The 24,957-nt window shown below is 39.5% G+C and overlaps 1 protein-coding gene across 1 annotated transcript in view; it reads right to left on the reverse strand.

Annotated features, from left to right (window-relative positions):
* cdh11 (cadherin 11, type 2, OB-cadherin (osteoblast)) overlaps nt 1–24,957 on the reverse strand; it is a 93,516-nt gene that overhangs the window by 34,747 nt on the left and 33,812 nt on the right. The window contains exon 2 of the mRNA XM_044371990.1: nt 17,688–17,753. The gene's annotated coding sequence lies outside the window, so the exon portion shown is untranslated. The remainder of the gene's footprint in view (nt 1–17,687; nt 17,754–24,957) is intronic.

Consider the following 24,957-nt stretch of genomic DNA (forward strand, 5'->3'; position numbering starts at 1 on the left):
GGTTTCATCTGGTATGTATTTGGTTTGTAAGTGAGGTTTATCTTCTAAAAACAGACATGCATTTCCTACCAATCCTCTTTTCTTGCACCGGGGTAAGATGATGTGTAGGATACACTCAAAGTTAAGAAGTTCTTTTAGATTTAATTATAATTTCCTGGTATTGACTGACAGTCCTGTAATCTCCTTCATCCGTCCTGTATTCCTTTACTCTGCTCCAAAACCTGTTAGAATATGGAACGTATGATGATTAGCAAACAGTCACTCTAATCGTGTTTAACAGATAATCTGGGTCTGCAGTGAATGATTGTTTGAATAGGAAAATAGCAGTTGGATAGAAAAACGCATTGCTTTTTTTTTTGTCATGCTGTCTTTTTTCTCTCTCAGGATGTGTATCTTGCTGTGCCTCTTCAGTCAGAGTAAGAGCTGTAAATCTGCAATCACAGTGATTATCTCCAGAACCACAATAAAGCAAACAGATGTATTTCACCACCTTTGAATAATTTGGAGACTATTTTTTTTTTTTTGGCTTCTCTAACTTTCTTTTATGGCACCTTTCCATTCTGTCTGTTCTGGGTTTTTTTTTTTACTAGTCTGTTTCTTCAACCCATTATCTAAGTTTTATTTTAGGTTGCACAATCCGATGTGTACGATCAAAGGTTGTGGTTTTAATTTCTGGAAAGTTCCACGTGTCGTCTGCAGTAACAAAAAAACTCTTCAGACGTTGTGGGAGGGTTGTCTGAAAGCTGTTTAAATGAGTCAGACTAAATAAAACTAACATTTTTTTTGAACGTCATTTCTCAGAAACTGCATGACAGTGTGAGAACTTTTTCTTACACACTGTTTCCAAAAAGATATGAAGTCCTACTGGGATCAGCTGTGGAAAAAAAAAAAACATCCATGTGTAAATCTGCACTTAGAAATCTGTGCGCACGGTTTATAAACTGCACTCTCAGATTCATAATCTGTGCCCTCGAATTACGAATCCATGCCCGCGGATTTGTAAACTGTGCCCTCGGATTTGCAATCCATGTGCTCAAACACAATTGATTGTTAACAGGAAGTTGCTCACTTAATGTTATATTTCCAAGACTATGTGACTGAAGATATTTAATATGAAATAATCACTCTTGATCATTCTCATCATAGTCTTCCTCAGTTAATATTGACCCATGTCATCCAATAAAGCCCTCCGACATGTGTGTGTGTGTGTGTGTGTGTGTGTGTCAAAATCGTAATCAGTTTGAAATAAATTACAGTATTGTAATGGATAACGCGAAGCGGACTGGCTTTGTCTCCATAGCAACGGTGGCTGAGGATAGCATTCCGCTATCCAAAACTGAACAAAAAAAATAAATAAATAAATAAATAAAAAATCCGTGGGTATGGTTTCGTAATTCGAGGGCGAGGATTATGAATCCGAGAGTACAGATTTATACATGGATCTTCTTTGTTCTCAGCTGACCCCGAGGGGTGGGGGTGGGGGGGGGGGCTCCGTACAAAGACAAACCTTTTCAAAAAATCATTTCCAGGTCAAAATGCTTCTTAAAACCCAGATTTCAATAAACAATGTTTACCAAACATAAGTTGGATTATCATTTAAACCATTCTGATTCATTGAACTCAATCTCTCTTTCTCTCTCTAAGACTTGACTGTTAAACAACAACAAGGGCTGTTTTATCGTTTTCTCTCTCTCTCTCTTTCTATTACTCCCAGTCTATATCTACCTCTCTCTATCCCTCGGTCTTCCTATCAGTCTCTCAGCACTCCCTCTGCCGGTGTCTCTCTCAGGACTGTGCTTTCATTTCTCTCTCTCTCTCTCCTCGGTGAGCCAAACCTCCAACAATCAGCAGCTATTAAAATAACATTGGAAAATGCCTGGAAACTATATAGAGAAGAAAACGGACTTGACCCCTCTCTTTTCCCCCCTCCGCTCCAACTTTCTCTCTCTCTCCGTCTCTCTCTGTGTGTCGGTAGTAATAAAGGTGGTTCATTCATGTATGAATGTGATATATATCCCCGTCTGTCTCGGCACACTGTGTGTCATTGTGTATTATACGTACCTGTGTGTGTGTCCTTTCTTACTTTTTTCCCCCTGTCTCACATATTGTCAGTGTCAGGGATGTGAAGGCAAACAATGGTCTTACTGTACCTTGTCTGCACAATGTGTACAAAAGGAATAATACATATATGAGGAATGAAAGAGAAAGGATGGGAGGGTGGGGTTATATTGTGATTTTTTTCCCAGTGCAGCCTCTTTTCTTTTCACATTGGATAAGGCCCTTCAAACATAGACTTGCACTGATCTTGAAAGCCAAACATGATCCCACATCATCCCCACATTCATCTACAAAGCAAAGCTGCAGGTGTTTATTATTTAATAATTTGGCTTTGTCAGGTGTTTTTTTGGAGAGATTTTTATCCATTAAGCTGGTACGTCTCAAAGGCGGATTTTCACTTCTATCCCTGTGAATATAATGGATTTTGACCTTTACAAACAATGGCAACAAAGTGGATTTCTGACTCATTCAACCCCTTCGTTACACAATTCAAATGCTGACACACATTTGGCAGACCGCTGTTACTGTGGTGAAATGACCACAGTGAACATCAACAGTCCCCGAGCCATGGAACTAAAGGATTATGTCTGAATTAGCTAAGCGGCCGACATGAACAGGAAATGGATGTAGAATGTGTTGCTTGTTCCCACAGCGCAGCCTGAAGGCGACATTTGTCCCCTCTGTGTTCTCACTGCCACTGTATCATCGTTTGTTCCTGCCACATTGGTGTCATTTGGCATGGTGGCGAGTCTGTTCTGACATGAACCGAGATGGCAGTGCAGCAGGGGGATTGTGGTACATTGAGTTGGTTTGGACTTGAATTTATTCGAGGCGTTGGAATAAGAAAGCCGAGATTGGAATAAATCTGTATTTTTCAGAATCAGAGCGAGAAGTGACATAACTGTTTCGTCATCATTGCATTGGGAGTTGTTATAAGGCTTAAAGCCATTTACAGTAAATGAACCAGTATAGGTTTAAGCTCTTGCCTGAGGACATGCACTCGATGACACCTCAAACACACAACGACCGCCTATTTCCAGGGCCAAACCTGTAACCCTTCACTCACACGAGAGTTCCTCCAACCACTGGACCCCTCTTCAACTCTACACACTATTTGAACCAGATGGGATTTTTTTTTTTTTTTCATGTTTATGCTGGGATGAGAAAAGGGGTCATGTGAGGTTTATAATGAGATTTTCTGTTACTGTAGAAATCCACTCCTACTCTCCAAAACAAATCCCCGAGCTACTCTGCTGTAGATGCAAAGCTGTGGAGTGTAAGGGCTTTTTTTTTTTTTCTTTTTTTTTTCTTCCTCCTTTCTTTTTTTAACGTCTGGTTCCTTCAAGTGATATGTTCTGCAAGAGAGATTTGATAAGACGAGGGGCGGGTGAAATGAGCCAACCAAAGAGTGAGAGGGAAGGAGGGGAGAATGAGAGAAAGACTAGCAAGAGAAATAAAGACAAAGAGCGTTCATGTTTCAGTCTCAACGACTGTCAAGTGAATTTTACACAACTTTTGAGATGTTGCAAAGATTTACCCTTCAATGGTGTTTGTTTCCATCTGCTGGGTGGAAGCAAATGCATTAGATTTCTGACAATTATGGTGAAATAAAAATACACCAAAAACTATAGATTAGTTAAGTAGTGATCATCATATTTACTCCTATCAGATATACGATAGGGTGGAAAACTGACTGCAGGGTGAAGGATTGAGAAGACATAGAGGAAGGCAGAAAATTAAAAGACACAAAGATGTACTGACGGACGGGGAGTCGAAGTATTAAAGTTCACTTTGGGTGTCTCGTTTCGGTGGCCGGCTCTTTGTGGTCTGTTAAAAGCTTAAAAACAGAGCGGTGCTGAAAACAGACACCCGGCGTTTAGCTCACACCATGAAACCTGAGGCTTAATTGCCTTTCAATTAGAGGAACTAATAGGTCTGTGTGTGTGTGTGTATGCGCGCGTGTGTGTGTGTGTGGTGAAGCGCGATTACAAAGAAAGCGCTGCTAAGCTTTCTCAGCATTCGTGAAAATAGGTATTAATGAGGCTTGCAGCACCAACACACACACACACACACAAACACAGATCCACAGTTACTGCAAAGTTAGTCTTTGCAGTGCTTGTGTGTGTGTGTGTTTGTTTGTATACATGTGTGTGTGTTATGTGTGGTATGAATTTGGTAGCGTGTATGTGAGAAAGAGAGAGTGTATGTATATGTGTAGAGGTTGCTGATTCCTGTTAAACCATTTGTGAAATTCAAGTGCTAATTACCACCCGCAAGACCCCACGTCTGCTGTTTTCACACACACACACACACACACACACACACACACACAAACACACACACATTACACACACACACACACACACACAATTTCTTCATGTAGTAATCTCATCAACCTCAATTTAACATCATCCGTATCCTTTTACATGAGACCGAATGAAGTACTAAATGTTCTAGTGCTGTTTAATGTCCAGAACATAGAAATCTAGATTGTATAATCTAATCTTAGTCAGACTGAAATGATGTGGAAGAGAGTGAAATGCGTGAATCTAGGGATGCAAATTTTGATCGATCTTGTATACTTTTATCCTGAATCTAATAGGGTTGCAACTAATGATTATTTCCATAATCTGTTTATCTGTTGATTATTGTCTCTGTTAATCGGTTAGTTGTCTGGTCTTTGATTAATGGTTAAAAATGTCGATCACTGTTTCCCAAAGTTCAGCGTGCGATCTAAAATGATTTATTTCGTCCCGACCAACAGTCCACAACCCAAAGATATTCAGTTTACTATCATTTAAGAAGCTGGAACCAGATAAATATTGTATTTTTTCTTTAAAAAGTACTTAGTTGGTGATTAATTTTCTGTTATCGACTAATTGATTAAACGACTTGTGGTTGCAGCTGTGGAATCAAAAGCACATAGTACACAGTCCCAGATTTCTATAATACCAGAGGTCAGTGAAAAACGGGGTGGTTATAGGATGAAACACCACCAGTAGATGTGGAGGGGACCACCATTAGTCACCACCAAATCCTGTCACCTGTTATCCATCTCTGTAAAGGTAATGTGCTTTGTGTCGTGGAGCTTTAATAGGTTTTAGGTGATGGAGCGAACAGTCTGAAGAGGATCAGTTCCCTCAGCGAAGCAGATCTGTTTCCCTTGGGGAGACACAGAAGCATCTCCCATGAGGAAACGGATGTCCTTATGTGGATCGTCGTGAGCCAATATGGACTCACTTCGCTTGGAAGGTGATAAGTACAGTTGTGAGTTTCAGGTCAGGTTAGTGATTTCAGGAAAAGAGCCAAATACTCACAAGGTTCTGCTGTTTTCTGTGGACAGGTGGTGATTAAGATGTGTTTTATCATTTTCTCATTTATATTTCTCTATATTTATCTGGTTACATACAGTATATTTTGTTCTTATGGGCCATTTTGTTTCTTTCTTCAATACAGTCACCCATAAGAAACATTCATGTCTCTGCCCAGTTGCCGCAGTTACAGTACAATCAAGCAGCCCTGCAAAGCCGCCCCACACTAAACTGATAAAAACCTGCATGAGTCTCAGAATTTATCTGTAAAAACTTTTAATGCTGTTGTTCATCATTTGTGATGTGAAAACGTCAAATTTCCACAGAGTTAGAGAAATAAAAAGTGTGCATCCTGGTATTAGTTTGGTCATAAAATCAGCATGGAGCGTCTCCTGCTGGTGGCTGACGGCGCTGTCAGCTGAAGAGTCAATCACACTGGATGGTTGAGATACTGGGACGCGTCTGGTTAAACAGTAGGTTGCCAAACCAGGCGAGAATGACAGGTGCACACACAATATCCACTTAATCACATAAGACAGAAATAAAATAAACGACCAACTCTGAGTTAATTTGTGTATTCTTAGAGACTATTTGCTAGCCATTTCTTCATCACCTGCTTAAAATTTCTCTCTTCTACTTCAATGAGTTTCAGCACTACTGGAAGTTTATTCCATTCAGTTGCAGCTGTGTATAAAAAAAGGTATTTTTGCCTATTGAACTCTTGAATCTAAAAATAGTAAAAAAAATCTGTTCAGCTGCCTCTTGTTACATAGTTGTGGTTGCCTCTGAAGCGATTAAAGTCATTGGACAGATATTTGGGGACCTCATTATGAACAATTATATGGGAAAGTCCCAACTTGAATTGAATGACTCTTTTCTCAACTGGAAGCCATTTAAGTCGTTGAAAATATGCTGTAACACAACACTGATTTACTTGTTTTAGACCGTCTAGAGTTTATTTTTGATGCGCTGTGGTGTCCTGTCAAACCAGTAGGTGGCGGTATAGACAAAATGACATTGAGCTAACGCTCCAACTTACATCTTTAGAGTTGATCTATCCAACAAACCTGATTTTCTTGCCAAGCATTAAGTCTTTTAGCAGATTTTAGTGAGGGCTTTCATGGCCATGGCCTCCCCCTGATACATGTTTACATCCTAAGTACTGTCACTGTATCCTTACCTAAAATAACAGTCGCTCCTACCTTTACCTTCACCACTGGGGTCTTTCCCAGTTTACTTCTGGATCCAAAAAGGATGGCCTCTGTTTTCCCTCGGTGTAGAGACAGACAGTCGAGTCCCAACATTTTGAAGCTCCTCGACTCAAAGACTTTTCCACACGACTTTATGAGAGACAAGAATAGCTGAATCATCCGCATAGGACACTCCCTTGAGGGACCCCACAATTGATAGTTTCAGCTTTGGAAAATGTCCTATTGGCATCCATGATCTGTGTCCTTCCAGAGAGGTAAAACTTGACCCATTTTATGGCCAACTTGCTAAACCTCATGGTCTTTAGCTTAAACAGCAGAATACCATGATCTACAGTATCAAAGGCCTTTTGAAGATCTAACATGACCATTCCACAGAAATTGCCTGCATCAACCTCCTTTCTGATGCGGGCCGTTAAATAAAAAAAAAGGCAGGTTTCGGTGGAATGGGATTTTCTGAAACCTGACTGTAGTTCATATAATATGTTGTGACTCAGTAAGTATGTATTTATCTGTTCATGTATGATCTTTTCTGCGACCTTGGAAAGGACACTTAAAATTGAAACTGGTCTATTATTCCCTTTATCAGACTTATTACTCTTCTTATAGAGAGGAATGACTCTTGCACTCTTGAGATCTGTTGGTACCTTCCTTTGCTCTATAGAGAAATTGATTAAATGGGCTACAGCGGGTGTAATACGCTCTGTTGCATCCCTTAGGAACCTGGCAGGTATATTATCCAAACCTGTTGCTTTATTGAAAATCAGTTCATTCAGTCTCTTAAGGACTATATTCTCTGTTACTCCGTTAAAAGAAAATGATTCAGCTTGAAGCCCTTGTTGAGAATAAAAGCTTTGTACCTGCGTTTCTCCATATAGACCTGGATGACAAGAGAGATCCTTTACCTTTACCAGACTGTTGATGTAAAGTATGAGTTCACTTTTAACTGATGTAACTTCACCATTAATGTCCAGACTAAAACTATTGGGTTTGGCTTTTAGTCATTTGCTGTATCCCAGATTTCCACAGCTTGTGTGAGTCATTTCTGTGTTCAATTACTTTTTCACATAAAAAAAAAAAATTTTTTTTGGCCTGTTCACTTCATTTCTTGATCTCTTATATTGCAAAAAACTGGACTTCCCTGGTTTTCCTAAAATGTGTAAAGCTTAAATTTCTTAACCCGATCAATTTTAAAATGTCATCCCTTACTCAAGGCTCAGTCCGCTGTTTGATTCTGATAATCTTAATTGGAGCCATCTTATCCACTACTTAAAAAAAAAAGATTTAAAATACATCCAGGCTTTATCAACATCACCGCATTTCAATACAGTGAACCAATCTGCTTTGTTCATACTCTCATACTCCAGGAGGATAACACGACACTCTGCGTCGTGTTATCCTCCTTAAGTATTTAGGTCATTTACAGACAAGGATCTGTAAAACTTTACAGCCTGTCATGCTGTCACCCTGCATTACTCTGTGTATAACGACACGCCTAAAACAAAAGGCAGTGATTCGACTGACAAAATGCGAGTCGAATCAGAGGCTTACGGACGGCAACTTTCAGCGGGCGGCCAGAATTACAGAAACAGCCATTCCTACAATTAAGAGAAAGAAATTAGTAACGAGTAATTTCTCCAACATTGCTACTGGCACAACAAAAAAAAAAAAGCTGTGGCATGTTATGCTAATTTGAAGAATGCTAAATAAACAAAGCCGATAATGAAGAAGACAAACAATGTGCTGACAACACACACAAAGTTCCATTTGTTGCATTCAGCTAACTAGCACCTAATTAACTCTCTAATTAACTGCCATTGTTGGCTTTGGGAACTCTAATTCACACACGGAGCTAAATCATTCTCTTTAAAGTACTTTATTTCATATAAATAAACAGAGTTTACATGTGTATTTTGAGAACATTTTTGTTTTGCTCGTTTTGATTAGCTACCTCAATTACTGAGAATCATATGGAAATCATGTGCAATTTGTGTTAAACGCACAATATGTGGAATCATGAGTATTTTTTCTGCTACTGAGATAGAGATTGCGGTCTAAAATAATTTGTGAAACATGTTCTGTTCCTTTTAATAGATTTTCTAGGGCTGGTTTTCTTTACTGTTTTACATCACTGTGACAACGGTTCACCTCTATAAAGACAGCTGCCAGATGATTTCATATCATGCATTCATCAAAGCCCAGCTCGATTTCAACACACAACCAGTTATTTCCCACATGGAGAGAATGGTTGCGTGGTTAAACCATTGCATCATTCATCATTTATATATATATGTTGAAAATAATCGCACAGAAAGTCCACACAAAGATTTAAACTGTCACCAACGTCCTCTTTGTATAAGAAGCTCAGACAATTAATTAGAGGAAGAGAAAATGTGTTTCCGTTGCAGTGAAACATAATGAAAACATAAACAAAGCCGGTAATGGGGTGAGTGTTTCAGCAGGGTGTGTCAATCTGCTGTTCCTGCTTTGGCCTTTAAATTTGTAAGGAAATCTTCCTGGCTGAAAAAAACAAGCTGATGACCGAAACAATCAGCGCTCTGTGTTCTTTAAAATGAGCGGCTGAAATAAGACTGTAAAACAACGGGTGAACTGATGAGATGCAGTTAAGCTCGAGGCAAGACAATGCAGCTCTAATTAGCCTGCTGACCACTGTATAGACTATTGGTTTGTCCGGGAATGTCGTCTTTATGAGATTTAACTCCGCGACTATCAGGCCTTTCACTCAATTGGACTGACGGACTCCACATTAGTGACGTTCACAGTTGATTACGGTGAGTAATCTCCAAAAATGCTCAAGATTAGAATTAAAAGTGAAAATTTAAAAAACGTGTTGGGTAAAAGCTGTTAGAATTGACGTTAATGGAAACCTTATGAATGCGGCGTTGAAGGGCATCCTTAAATAACTGGCCATTTAATTATTCCTCTCTATCTTGCTCTGTCCTTCTCTTTCTCCCTTTCTGTTGTTTATTTTGTCTTTTTCTTTTACTTTCTCCTGATTTCTTTCTCTTTTTTGTCGTTGTTGTCACAGTCCACTAAGATCCGTCGCACAGTTTTGCATCACAGTGGTAGAATTACAGTGTCAGTAATGTGGAAAACTTTTAGAATATAAATGAATAGTGAACACACAGTGCTGCAGAAGATCACAGGTATGTATTTTTTTTACAGACGCAGCCAGACATTTTCTTGGCCTGCTTTCATAAATGTCCAAAATCGTCTTCTTCGTGTGTGTGTGTGTGTGTGTGTGTGTGTGTGTACACATTCACGCATTGTGAATGAATGAAAACGACTCACTGGGGGACATGTGCGGTGGTTCAGAGATCACAGTCACACACACACACTCTCCATCACAAGAGATTCATGACTGTGTCACTAAACCTTTTAAACTGAGAGAGAGAGAGAGAGAGATAAAAAGACAGATGAGTATGACAGGAGATATGCCAAGACAAACACGAAAAGAAAGGAAGTCATCGGGAAAAGATCCCACTCAATCATAAGAGTAGACACACACAAACACACACAATTCCTGGAACAGGAATAATGGGGCTGAGAGGAAAGTTTGAGGAATTTATGCTATGGAAAAGCAAGCATAACCTGAGACTCACTATGCCTCTTGCCTACTCTGTCTTTCTCACTCCATTTCTGTGTGTGTGTGTGTGTGTGTGTGTGTGTGTGTGTGGTTTTGAGCTATAGCCCCTAAGGGAGGGAGAGAAGAAGAGAGGTAGGGGGGCAGGAAACGGTGGCGTCTGGAATTGATTTGAGGCTAAAGGAAAAATAAAATACTTGAGATTCTTAAAGGCTCGGGGAGCAGGGACAGACAACCACAAAAGAAAATGAAGAAATGAAAGAAGGGAGGAGAGAGAAAGAAACGAGTGAGGCCACAGAACCACAAGGAGAAAAAAAAAAAGAGAAAGGGTACATAAAGCAAACATAGAAGAAGCATTTCTACTTCTGCACTAAAGTCTGGTGGCTGTGAGGTCGCCTTAAGTACACTCGAGCTATACCGAGCTTAGGTGTACCTCGTCAAAAATGTAACAGCACAAAGGGTTGTTCAGGCCACTTGGACATTGTGAGAATTGTGATTGTTCTGCCTCGGCCACTTTGCAATTCTTTGTTACCAGTACTGGTTGTAGATGGAGAAAACAACAGTTGAAGGCCAGTAATAAGGACCAGCGACTATAAAATGTCTACAAATAATAAAAAACTGAACTGAACATCTTAGAGTTCATGGGGACATCTTCAAATGTCTTGATATTCAGTGTACTATCATGTATGACACAGAAAATATTAAAATATTCACATTTGAGAGGCTGAAACCAGCAAATTTGGGGCATTTTTGCTTATAAAACTTATTAATAACTTGTTCAAATTGCTCAATTTATTCATCATACATAGCCGATCTTCTAATCGTTGCATTTCAACTTGAGATATTCCAAAATATCAACTTGGGCACCAAGTTTGCAGCAGTGCCAATCAATGAATGAGGCCATATGAAGGAATATAAATCAGTTGCTTCGTCATAACTATGCAGCAGTTAGATTTTAAACTAACTAGCAATAAGATCCTATAACAGCACAAAAAGAAAGCCAAGTAAAGCATGTTTAGCCAGTCAGCGTTAGAGGATCATTTGGAGAATTTCTTATTTCAGCCTTGCAGTCAAGCAAAAGCCCTTAAATATGATCAAAAACCAATGTGATCATGAGGGGTTTCCACTGGCAAACTTTTACTCTGGTTGGAAACCTCTACTCTGGCTGACTTTTCAAATGATATCACATTAATAATAAAATCAACCTTCAATGCAGCGCTTTTCATGTGAAAACTGTAAATCACTGCGCCGCGGAAGACCAGCAAAATTGCCATTAACTCATCAGCGGGAAACACGTTCATCTTATTAGCGAAGCTCGTTAAACCGACCGCAAACAATGATGAACGCTGTTGTGTGTTATTGGCCCCATGCAACAGTTAAACAGCTGCCAAACCGCCACAGATGGAGGAGAGAAAGACACAGGTAGAAAGAATTTACGCTGACTTCCAAGTCCTACGACAAACAAGTGAAATCACGAGGAAAACGAACGGGGGACGGGGCCCACGGTGGCGGAGAAAAGAAGAGATCGACCGGAGAGTATTGGAGAGAGAGAGGAGAGAGGAAGAAAGAGAGCAACAGAGAGGGATTTGTGTCCAGCTAGGTTAGCCATGTGTGTTCATGCTTTATCGAGCTCAGTGAGTCTGTTCCAACATGATGAATAGAGACTAAAGATATTAGAATATGAGACAGAAAGAGAGAGAGAGATATCAAAAGGAGGCTGAGAGGATAGGAGGGTGGAAATCCTCTTTTTTTCCATTCTTCCCCAAAGAGAAATGAGAGAGTTAATCCTCAGAGGCTTACATTTGTTTTTTCTCTCTCTATCTCTCTGTATTTCAGTATCTGTGCCTTCCGACACTCCCTGCTCCCTCCTGATCTTTGCTTTTCCTCCCTCTCGTTCTCTCTGTTTTTCTGCTCTCATTCTGCTGTTAACCATCATCCATATTTGCATCTCTTCTTCTTCCTCTCTCCCCCCCCCCACAACTCCTTTCATTGTTAAATTCCCTCTGTCTCTGAATCCCTATCATTCCCTCACTCTCTTCCTCTCCTCTTCCGTCCAACCCTCTGATTTCTTGCAGGGGTTTATGGGTTTATGATGCATGGTAATCTCACCACAAACACATTCATCTGCTCACTCTTTGTCTTTCCTTTTTTTTTCCTCCCCTCCTTTTTTGCTCACTAGAGATTTGAGCTGTGTGATGATGCTGATGGGATATTTACATTTGATTTGTGCATACAGAATGGAGTGAAATGTATAGAAAGAACAGAAGAGGCCAGAACGGGAGCAAAACGGAGCGATGAAATGCAGAGCAGAGCAGAGTAAAGAAGAGCTCAACGAGAGGAAACAGAGCAGCGAATACAAATTCAGAGCACAGCACCACAGATAAAGACCAAAGCAGAGCAGAGCTGAATTAAAATGAAATATGTGGATAAGGGAAAAAAAAAGTCTTATCTGATTTTAAAATCTCTTTAAAAAAAGAGAAATCTATCTATCTATCTATGTATCTATGTATCTATCGTCCTGTTTTTTGTCTAAAAAGCAATAAAATGTATCACATATTGGTCAAAATCTATTGTTTGTCTAGTTTATGTGGAAATCCAGTGCAGGTGGCTTTGTGGTGGTAGGCTTGGTTGATCAAGCCAAACCTGTAATGTCATACTGGAGGATAACTCCATATCTTACATCCTTTGAGCCCCTCAAAAAGCAATTTCCCTCCATTCTGAAATGTCATTTTCTTCTGATAGCAGATCCCTTAAGCTTTAAAATTAAACATTTTTACCTGATTTCATCACCCTGTGTTCCCGAACCTCTGATGATTACATCATCACCTGTGTAGCTATTTTATAAGCCAAACATCTAGGACAGATTTCTACACAGAATCAAGGCTGCGACAGAGACGAACATCCCATCACCCCAAAAGTAAGACTGTAGGTTGACCTTATTTGCCAAATGAAACTCTGATGTCACTTCTCCGCTCACAGGAGGAAGAAATCAAAGTTAAAGAAAGAAATGCAAACTGTATCTTAAACAGCAGGTGGTTTGCTTTTCTTCTTCTTGCTTATTTTAAAACACCGCAGACCCTCGGGGTTGGTAAATGTAAGTGTTTATTGACATGGCATTTCAAGATTTCCTGGGTACTGAAGTTCCAATTTTTTCATTTACCATTTGATTTAACCAATCTCTGAAGGCACCTAGTGCATAAAAAGGCAGAAAATGTCAGTGACTTTCAATTGTAAGTTTTCATTTAATGCCAGTGTTAGCGGAGGATTTCAAATTGCTAAATATTTTATGAAAGGAGACAACAATTTATGTCAAATGAAGCCATTTTATAAATGCATCAATCCACACAACAGCTTTGTCATTTTTCACTCCTTTGCCATCAAAAAGAAAAAAGACAAAATCCTCTCACTTTGGATTTTTCATGCAGTTGAAAATTATCTAAAGCTGAACAATTCTGTCTCCCAAAACCTCTGATATAATGTACCTCACACTCATTTTTAGGTATTAAGCTGATGCTCTTATTCAGAACGGTGAAAGGCTGAGTGCAAGAGTGGTACAAGCTTAAACCAGCACGTTGCAAACATAACAACAGACATCCAAAGAAGAGGGTGAAATCATCAAAGCCACAGTGAGGGTCCAGACAACATTTGCACTGACATTCTTCTGTTACCCTCAAATGACCCAGCATGATGAGAACTAATGGTGGTATGATCCTGCAAGTAAAGGCGAGGTGTTTTTATCCATGTAAGGATGTTGTTTCAAATATTCCTGGTATGACTGCTTGATATTTTCTGATGATTCATCCACTATTATCACACAAAAGATGATGGATGAGGATGGGAGCAGATAGCACATGGAAAGCAAGAAAAATCTCTAATTGAGTTAAGAACAGTCCACCAATCATAACCAAATCCAGTTGCTACCATCTTGCAAGTGCAATAATGTGACCAGCACTGGAGGAACAACTTTGGATCAGTCGAGGAGCTTGTGAAGATTTTTCGGAGTTCGGTGTCAGACTACTTCCTGGCATCCCAAACTGTCACTGTTGCAGCTCAGTGGATCTCTGAAATAATTTATTTGCATGCCAGTTCTTTGTGTTTGTGTGTGTGGGTGGGAAACGCTGTTGCCTTTAAAGCTCTCCCCAGGTTTTTTTTTTTTTTTTTTTTATTGATGTGTGCTTTTCTACATCTAGCTCTCAATCAGTCAGACTGCTGGGTAATCAATACTGGTAGAGGGCATTAAAACTTACTCTGTGTGTGTGTGTTTGTGTAAATCCCTGGGAAGAAAATCATCTCCTCCCTAATTCCTGCTCCTTATCTGTCCTCCCAGACACCCATCAGTGTCACATTTTTAAAGATATATGAGCCTGATAGTTTTAACAGTATTCTCCTACTCTACACACTTGAGAAAGGCTCATCAACGCTGTGTTGCTTCCTCTACTGACTTCATGTGTTAATACCGTATGTACACATTGCGACCTCCATCACTGCATCCTAGTATGTACTGCACATATACACAATCTACATGCAAAGCCGAAGCAGCAATGCAGCTTCTCATGTGAAATGAACTCTGATCTCAGAGAAATGTCAACTAATTCTTGACATTTTGCCATGACTGCTTTGCTGACAAGTGCGTGTCTTACTGAACCTGAAACTGGTATGTTGAAGATTGTTCAGCCTATGTGTGCAGCTCTGCTGCCAGAAAAGATTAATTCTACCAAGCCTCGAGCCTTTGGCTAGGGCAAAGCTCTTTGTTTGAACTACCTGTAAGCTGAAACAGAGCGTAATTTTGAAACTATCTCTCCATATCATAAAAACACAACAAGCAGAGAGAGAGAGAATGGGTGCTAGTCCTAATGTGCTCCTGCTGTCTCTGCGTGTGAAACTGGTATAGACTGAAAACACATGAGAAGCATAGCCCAGGGCCGCCATATACATGGACACACAACCACATAAACACCCACAGGACTGGGTGAATAAATCTGTTGTTTCTCTCAGCAGTAATAAGCCAAAATGAAAAGGCACTAATCTGAGAGAGAGAGACACAGAGATACACAGTGAGTGACTGAAGCCAAGTTTTCATCCCTGCCCATCCAAGCCCTGCCCCTGTACAGTGTTTTGGATTACGATGGCTTTCCCCAGTACTGGTCACTAACCAGTGATGTTGGTAAAGTAAATGACACTTTCATTTCATTATTCTCATACAGGCAGTAAACCTTTTTATATCAAAAAGCTGCAAACCTTCACACCCTTTCCTCTGATTTTTTTTTCTTTTTGTGCTTCAGTGACCTTCATCAAGACCAACTAACTGGCATTGCAGTTCAGTAACAAAACACAGTAGTTGATGGTTTGGCACAGAGTGCATAAGAGGCTGACAGTAGTTCCCCCCCTTTCTATTTATTCAATTGAGAACCGTTTTGAATCGATTCTGAATTGAATTGTGATATTTCCAAAGATTCCCACCCCTATGATACGTATCTGATGTTTTCTTTCTGTTGCCGTTTTTCGTCTCCTCGGTGGAGTGGAAGCTTGAGTGATCTTTAACTCACACACTGAGAGAGAGAGAGGGATGACGTGACCTGAAATTGGTTCAGATAAGCACTTTTGTTCCTTTTCTATCTCTTTCTCCACAAAGCACAGTCACACACACACACGTACAGACACACACATACACATAATCTCTTTGTCAGTTTGCCTGCCGCTGAGTTGTCACGGTGACAGAAGAGGTCATCTGGATGAATGCCTCCTATTATGGGATATGTGCTCAGATCCCGGTTTGGGGGTCAAAAGGTTAAACATCCAATCAGCACACAGCGTGGCTAAACCCTTTGAAACCGAGAATCATAATAAGTTACCAGCAGAATCAATAGATGTCAATGAGGACGCATTTCATAGGGAGCTACAGAACATAATCCAGGTAAAACCAGATGGAGGAAGAGCTTAAGTTTTCATTTATGTCTGACTGATATGAGTTTTTAAAGGACGACATCAAAGCCTTCAATAACTGATACTTTGTCTGTATTCAGTATGTATGAATTTTGACCATTCTTGTCACTTTGTTCTTGGAAAAGACCAAAACCAAATTATAAATTTCCCTGAACAGCATACTGACCAGTCTCACCACAACTAGGAATTCATTTGAGTTTGTCAAAGTATAGCTGCAACGATTAGCTGATTAATCCATTAGTCGGTCAACAGAGAATGAATAGGCGACTATTTTGATAATCGAATAATCATTTAAGTCATTTTTTTAAGCAACATTTGCTGGTTCCAGCCTCTCAAATGTGAGGATTTGAAGCTTTTCTGTCATACATGATAGTAAACTGAATATCTTTGGACTTTGGACTGTTGATTGGACAAAACAAGACCTTTGAAGATGTCTCCATCAGTTCTGTGAAATCATAATGGGCACTGACCACTATTTTATGACATTTTATAGACAAAACAATGAATCGATTCATCGTGAAAATAGTGTATGACACTCATTGCTTGATGTCTGTTTTTTAATAACGGGTGAATATGACCTAATAGGAATGCCAAAAGACATGGTGTGATGATATTACTGTATATTCATCACTTAAGAAATGCAAAATCTCAATATTTTACGTACACAGAATCATGAGAGGTGCGTTGGTCTTGGCGTTGGAAGAGTGGATGATTTAATTGTTACTATTAGCTTCCTTGATAAACGTGTTGCTAGAACTGTGTATTAATTTACTCGTCTGTCGTCGTCTGTGGCGTCACAACCATCAGTTCTTTCAGACTTCATCAAAAACAAAGATGTTTTTTTTCTTCTATGGTTCCTGTCTGACCTACTGTCTGCGAGTCTTTCTACCTATTTGTCTTTTTCCAGTTTCCAGCCTGCAGTTGAAGGATTAGAATGTGCTATTCTGAAATCGGCTCGTCAGCCTGCCAGCCACTGATAAGCACACTCAGGATCGATTAGATCTGCCTTTAATCTATTCAACTTTTCCAGGCGAACGGAAAAATGCTTAGTATGGGAGATGTGAGGTGCGCGATACGGTGACTTTGGGAACACGTGCCCAGAGGGCAAATGCATTGTAAGCCGCATTTTCAGCCATGAGATCATATTAAATATGCATTTTTACAAGTCCTCTTTAACAAGCTGCTTTAGGCAAATACAAGCAAAACAATTCTGAATCATTTTCTATTAGGCATGAAGGACAGAGAGTATTACCGAGAAAGACAGGCAAGAACGGGAAGATGTCTTTATTAAGAAAGAAGAAAAGGAAAAAAATAACTAAAACGAAATAATATGATGGAAGAGCGAAAGAATGAAGGAATGGCGAAAGATTGTGTCCTTTTACCCATCAATCCCACTTGCTCTCTATTTCTCTGAAAGAGAGGCAGCCAGTTTAACAGAATGCTAAATAGGCTAGCGGGGCCCGATGTGTCAACGCCAATTCACAGGCCTTTTGATTCCACACACACAAACACACACACACGCACTCACACACACACACCATAGAAAGAAATGTCAGAACGTACCTTTAGCTCATTACTGGTGTCAGATATGATGAGGGTTTTCTCCTCTGTGCGGCGACACAGATCTGCCTGAGAGAGAAGAGGGAGAGAGGAAATTTAGGTTAATAATGAGAGAAAAAAAAACATTTATTGACAAGGAAAGGGTTCAAAGACATTATATATAATGTATGTATTATGTAATTATGATGTAATTAGATATATTTTAATTAAATCACATTATGCTGTGGATGTAATTACGCTGGGTGGAGTTAAAGGAGAGATGTTTGAAAAAAACAGGAAACAAACGAATTCAAAGCGAGGGGTTTGATTTTTTAATATAAAATAAGCTTTTTGAGCAAGAATGTAACTCAAAATACTTAAAATTGTTTCTTATGCAAATTTAAACCTTAGCAACTTCGCAAACAAACCTCTTGTAACCTCTAAATACACGTAAAGCTGTCAGATGCTCCGTCTAATCCTCCTCTCTTAAGCTCTGGTAATGATTTTCTGAGTTTAAGAAAATGTCTTCAATCTACTAAATAATTATATCAACAAAGACAACGGCAGGCTGACAGCGTTCCAGCAGAGATACTGTAGAGAAAATTTGGATTTTCAAACACTGTTCATGTTTCCCTCAGTGTCTGCCCAAGTTTATTGCATTTGACTCTCGTATCAAAAGAAAAAAGTAGTGCACTGTGGCTATGCATGACTGGAGTGAGTAAACTATAGATAAAATATATTTAATTCATGTGTTGACTTGGCCACTACTGTTCTCAATTCACCAAGCCGCTTCCTGGATGTACCATGAAACCAGCCTGCTGCTGGTTTATGCTTGTTAAGACTTTCAGTGGATGTACGAGCACAGAGTGGACGGACTGAACGTTATGAACACACAAACAAACTCAGAGTTCAGCTTTTACTGTTATGTTTCTGATTAATGACACCCTGCTAACAGAAAATATGAAACAAATCTGTTTGATTGGCTGAAAGTTGTCTTTAAAATGTGTATATCTGGACCAGAGGTTTCAAACCAAACGTGCTTGATCAGTTTGGTCCGGATGTTGCATTCTGCATTTTATTTTCATGTGTATACTGGTGTTTCAGGGTTTGATCTTAAAATATAAATGTTGCTATAAATATTAAATATCATTATGACATATTACTCTCATAGAATAATGATGGTGTTGTTTAATCTTTTTATGAAAAATCATCATAATGAGACCAGAATTTGATTAAGTACTGTGAGTGTAGCATGATCTAACCCATGCCTCTATGCAATAGACATATTTTCTGAGTAATTTACAGGGATTTTTATGGTCAAGTTTTCAGACACTTTACAGAAACGGTGGTGCAATTCGATACAAAAAAACAGAAAAGTGGTTTAGTTTCATTATATTGGGGTTCATAAAGTTGTTAATTTGCAAAACTTCTCAATAAATTAGACTCTTAACCATTCTTTAAGAGGCCAAAAAGACTTTTCAGTGTGTAGTTTTGAGTGTAAAATGATATATTAGCATATTAAACATGACTAAGCGTCTATCGACAATGGTAACATTTGATTTTGATTCAATAATTCCCCAAAAGTAGCTGCTGAAAATTACCAAAAGTGATTGTTTGCTGTCACTTTGTCCATTACTTTCATATATTAAGACATCTCATGTATTACTGCCTACATGGCACATAGTGGGACTTCAGATGTGACTCTTCAGCATGGCACAGGGTTTGTTGCAGCCAATGGAGACCCTTTGTTTATGGAACTGTTTATGACATGAATAGATAAATCTCGGCTTTAAATAACCAGTTGCTATTACATAATAGTCACGTCATTGTGTATAAAAGAAAAAAAAAAGTTGGTACCACCATGGGAGAGCCTGGCCAGAGGGTCTAGGTTATACAAGGCAGACTCATGAGACTTTGACATAGAGTAACTCCCTTAAGAATCAGTTTAGGCAGAACCATATTTCTCTCAGGCTTGTCTCACTCTCACCTAGAACAGCTAAATGAAAACAGTTACTTCTGTCAGTAACCATCATCAGTACAGAAATAATCCTTCATCCTACGGCCAAATCTGGGTCAGGACCCAAAGGTAGGAAGATTGACGATTAGAATCAGTCATGAATGGTTTAGAGGAAATTTGTAACAGACGCCGCTGCCTTTGTTTCTATTGCGTTCCCAGATCACCTGAGGTGTTATCTGGGCAGAGAAATGAACAGGACATGTGCTCTCCTCCATCAGTAACTACCAGTGAGAAGCCCTTGAGCAAGCTACTTAACCCTGAACTGTCCCAGTGGAGCCGCTCAGGGTGTGGCGGTGCTGAGTGGCTGCACAGAGCAGCTCCCCTGTGTGAGCAGGGCGATACTGGAAGTAAAAAATTGTGATTTGTGCAAGGATGAATAAGGCAAAAAAGCAGAAAGCAGTTTAGAAACATACAGTTTTCTAAAAGGATGTGTTCCCTTCCATCTAGCAATTATGTGGGTGTGATGGTACATGAATACATGAGATGAAGAAAAATACTGCAAGGGAGATATTTTATAATATCATAATGGTTAAATATCAAAAGGCTAAAAATGGCCTTTATCTTCAGTGCCATATTTCTTTTATCCATATCTTTATAAATGTGCAGTGAGAGATCACACAGCTCAGAGGACTGAGACTCTGCAATAATGAACCTCCCTTCCATTTTTTATAGGAAGTACGGATCAGCACAAAAAGCTTAAGCAGAAAAGCAGCCTAAGACTGTCAGATTCTTGACGCTGCTGTACCTGAGATATCCAACAAAGCCTTGAAAAGACTGAAAAGATATCACCCTAGATATCAACTTTTGTTTTGTTTTTGTTTTGAACATACACAGTAACATCCAACACAGTTTACTTTCTTATATTACTCCGAGTATAAATATGGAGAATTTGTGTCCAATTAGTTTTGTCCCTCTTCAGTCTTGCTTTAGAAATTTTTATTTGGAGACACTTTGTATTCCACGCAAGCAAGATGTCAACAGATTGGAACAACACTGAATAAGTTGCTCAAATAGATACAAAAACACCTTTATCTTAAGCCGAGCATTATAACAAGTCATTATTATTCAGTGTTGGTAATATCCCTCCAGTACAACAACAATCATCATCATACTATCGGTATTATCATGTAGCAAGTCGGCCTGCTTTGTATGCAGAGAATAACGGCTCCTTTCACCTTGTTAAAGAAGAAAAAAAATGGATTTTTATCAGAGTATCTGTGGCAACACGTGCTGACACAGCACCTCGTTAATAGCACGCCGCTAACAAAAACGCACTACTTTGTCCATAACCACATCACAGATGCTTTAAGAATGAAGCACCGCACTAATGATTACTTGATATTAACAATGTCACTGTGGAATTATACCAATCACTATTGTGTTATCGTTCTTATCGTTCGGCAGCTAAATCTGCCTGCTTTGTATGCGCGGACGATTGAGCTCATTCCAACTAGAAAATGACAGCTCGTTATGTGAGGGAGAATAGATTTCACAATGTTGTGCTATTGCAAGGGACCCTGAGACAATACTGTCAATACTATAAAGCTCTGTCTGAATTGGTTCTTGTGTGAAATGTGGAATGCATGAATAAAGGCCTATTGATCGGTAGGTCACCGCCGACAACTGTGTTGCGCGCATGTTTCACCGTGTACACTCAAGCTTCCAGTAAGTGATGATATTTAGTATTGATTTATTTTGATGAATTGCATTCATATCCGGAGAGTGATTTTCCTCATGCTGAACATGGCGAGGACCCACAAATCTGATGTTTTGTGATAAATAACTATCAAGAGAAAAGCTTTTGGAAGAAGTTATAATGTGTGAGTGCATTCCAACATAGCCTTGGGTGTACAAGTTTTTTTGTGCTGGCTATAATAAACACAAACTACTTGTAATATTGTCTGCAGTGCGCTTCCCTGTGCACCAGACTGTGTTATTATGCAGATCTATACGCTGAGAGCACTGCACTACTCTCCTGTACTGCACAACAACCATCCAGAGGCGAAACAGCAGCAGTTAGTGCTCAGCTTTCATGTTGTAATGCAAGAAATTAAATATTTCTTTTGTGATATATTGTCGTAGGAGTTCTGTTCTCTTCTGTTTAAAGAGAAAAGAAGGGGAAAAAAAGCAGGTATGAAATGATACGGGCTGCGGTTGCCAGGAACAAGGTCACTTAAGGATACAAGCAGGCATCAGCTCTCAGCTTTGCAACCCATTACTGTAGGAAATAATCAGAAATATCTCTTACTTTTTGCATTTGGAATGTCTGCAAATATTGTAGGCACGCACACACATGCACACACGCGCACACACACGTGATATTTGCACACACATCTCATATACACATGATGCAAACAGACAGCTTGAAATCTAGCCATTAGTGTTGTGTCTGTCATTAGCTAAAAGGCCTGAAGCTGGAGTGAGACCAGAATAATTATTCTGATTATAGTCCTCTAGCTGAGCTCTATCCAAACACATAACACTCTCTCGGATTAAAATCTGGTGTTTCATCTCGTTTCTAAATCAAGATGCTGGGATTTATTCCGTGATAGCAGCCAATTGAAATCTCAACATTACCGCAAAAAAAAAAAAAAAAAAACTGGAGAAAAGCCAAGTTCCATGCAGTTCTATGAAGGCAGAGACATTTTTTAAGATTTTGTTCAGACTGGAGATAAAAGTTTGAAGCCATTTTTTTACCGTTTGACTCCTCACACAGTTACAATACTCTGTGGCTTTACAGGGCAGTATAACAGATGACCTTTACATGGGGAAATTTGGCAACATCCAAGGGCCCTGAAGTCATCCCTGACCTAGAGTTTAAGAAGCATTTTGGACTCTGAAGACCTTCTTGACAATAACGGATGGGTACCGGGAGGCCCTTGTCATTCAGGACTGTCCAGAAACATAAACATTTTCCTCTCCAGCACTCAGTGACCTCAGCAATGGAATATGAACCATCTGATCCAATATTTTCAAACGAGGAAACCTTATTTTTGTGTGGTTTCTTTTAATAGATGGAGGTTTGCTCTTGAATGCCGTGTGGTGCAAAAAAAAAAATCCAATGTATAAATAGTGTGTTTGACAGCAAACAGCTGAAGAAACCCTTCTTATACAATCATAATATCTCATGTCACTGAGTGGGTGTTTATGTGAAAAAATTGATCATATGCATGAATGTGAGAGTGAATATGGACTTGTAACTGCGAGCATGTGTTTACGAGTTTGATGCTCTCAGAACGACTGCGGTGAAATCATGCAAGCAGAATATGATAGCGGCTTTGAGGATCAGCACAGTGGGCGCAGCTGGTAGCTGCACACCAACACACACATACACAAACACACACACACACACACATTGGCTGGCAGAGACTGGTGGATCCCAGCTGTGTCAGTATTATCCATGCGCCAGTATGCATTCACAGGTGCATGGGCACACAGACAAACATTTCATCGTATGAGTGTATATAAGCTGCTGAAGTGTTTCCATGTACTGGTCCGTGCACTATCCATCCACTATATTTAACTATGAGACTCTCTTACAACTTATTTTTGGTGCATGATTCCTTTCATATAGTCTCCCTTCAGGTAAGTATCCTCCTCTTCCTCCTACTCCTACTCCTCCTCCTCCTCCTCTTCCTCTCACCTCCTTTCTGACTCATTGCAGAGTCTAAAATAAAATGCTGCACAGGAGATGCAGGTGCAAGTGGCGGGCAGTTATTTTACTGGGGATTGGCTGGTAACTATAGGCCTATTTTTTTATTTTTTTTATTTTTTTTCATCCTTGAGCTCAGACGTCCTGCTCTCACAATAGTGTCACTCCTACAACACTTGCTCCAGACAGCCGTGTATTTTTCCACTTCCTCATCTGAAAATATAAGCCTTCTTTTCCGTCAGATGCTCTGAAATAGCTCTATGTGGTTAGATAAGCCTGAAAGATAGAAGTTAGTATGATTTGATTTTCCATCTCCAGTGGCAATAACTTTCTGTCTACCCTTGGAAACGATAGTTCTGTCACTTTCTTTATTTCATTTTGAAAAAAAGACTTAAAACTTTAAAAGCATGGAAAGAATGAATAACTGTCTGAAATACAATTTGAAGATGTTTAAGTTTTCAGTTTTGCCCTTTCCACCTTGGCAGTACACATTGATAACAATGTCCTGCCAATGTTCATGACTGTTTCCTTTTGCTTTTTGGACCAATTCAAATAAAGATTAGGGCTGCGAATTGCTTGTCGGACCAACAACTGTGGGTAAAACTAACAGATACTCAGTTTACAGCAAGTATGGAAAAAGTGGAACCTGTGACTATTTGGCATTTTGCTTGATAAATGAAATCTACAATTCCTTGATTGCCAGAATTGTTCCTGTTCCTGTTAATCCTCAGCACTGATTAAGTGCAAAAATCTGAACCTTTTACAGGTATGGAATGTAAACACACATGTAAGACCAAATATAAATGAATATTTAAATGCACTTTTAAACTGTTGAGGTAAACTGCAGTCACAGGAAAGCACAACTCCGTATTATTGCTAAATCTGCAGAAGGTGTGAACAGCAGGCGTGGTGTAAGGTCACCGGCAGACATGTTGATGCCGTATGCCTTTTAAAGTAGAGTTTGATCTGAACAGCCGTTACAAGATGGACAACCCCCCTGTAGTTGTAAGACTTTGAGCTTTTTTTTTTACTACTCATTTATTCTACCTTCTCAAAGTATCTGACAAAACAATCCCTGCAAGAATAATCATTTTGGAACAAACCATTAGGCCAAAATATCACATGGACGAACACTGTCATCCTAAGTGCCATACATTACCATAAGTACATGAAGTATATTGTCAGCATAAGTCTGCACCAAAGGCGGAAAACTGCTAATCTCTCTATGAAAATACAGCACTCTGCTAGCATGGCTGCACGACTCAGCAAAATGTCATTGTATCTTAGCGACACTGCAGGTTGATAATGGGTCACGGAAAGTCTACCAGGCAGCAGGACGCTCGTGTGAACTGATTTTACTGTCTAGACTTTGTAATTACATCTCAAGACCACAGAACATTGGGAATAATCTAAAAGCAACACACTGTAGATGGGCCATTCGGCTGAAATCTGTGAGCCATCAGTATTGTCTTCTGTTGGTGCTATTGTAAACTGTAGCTCATTATATTTTCCCCATTGATTTTGTCCTTATTCTGCTCTGTCCCTGGGGGAAGCAGTGTTGCTCATTTACAAAAAGCCGCCCGTGTTTTAAGACTTCATCCTCAGCCTTCCCACGGCCACATACT

The sequence above is a fragment of the Thunnus albacares genome, chromosome 14 (assembly GCF_914725855.1).
Source record: "Thunnus albacares chromosome 14, fThuAlb1.1, whole genome shotgun sequence".
In the NCBI taxonomy this organism is placed as follows: Eukaryota; Metazoa; Chordata; class Actinopteri; order Scombriformes; family Scombridae; genus Thunnus; species Thunnus albacares.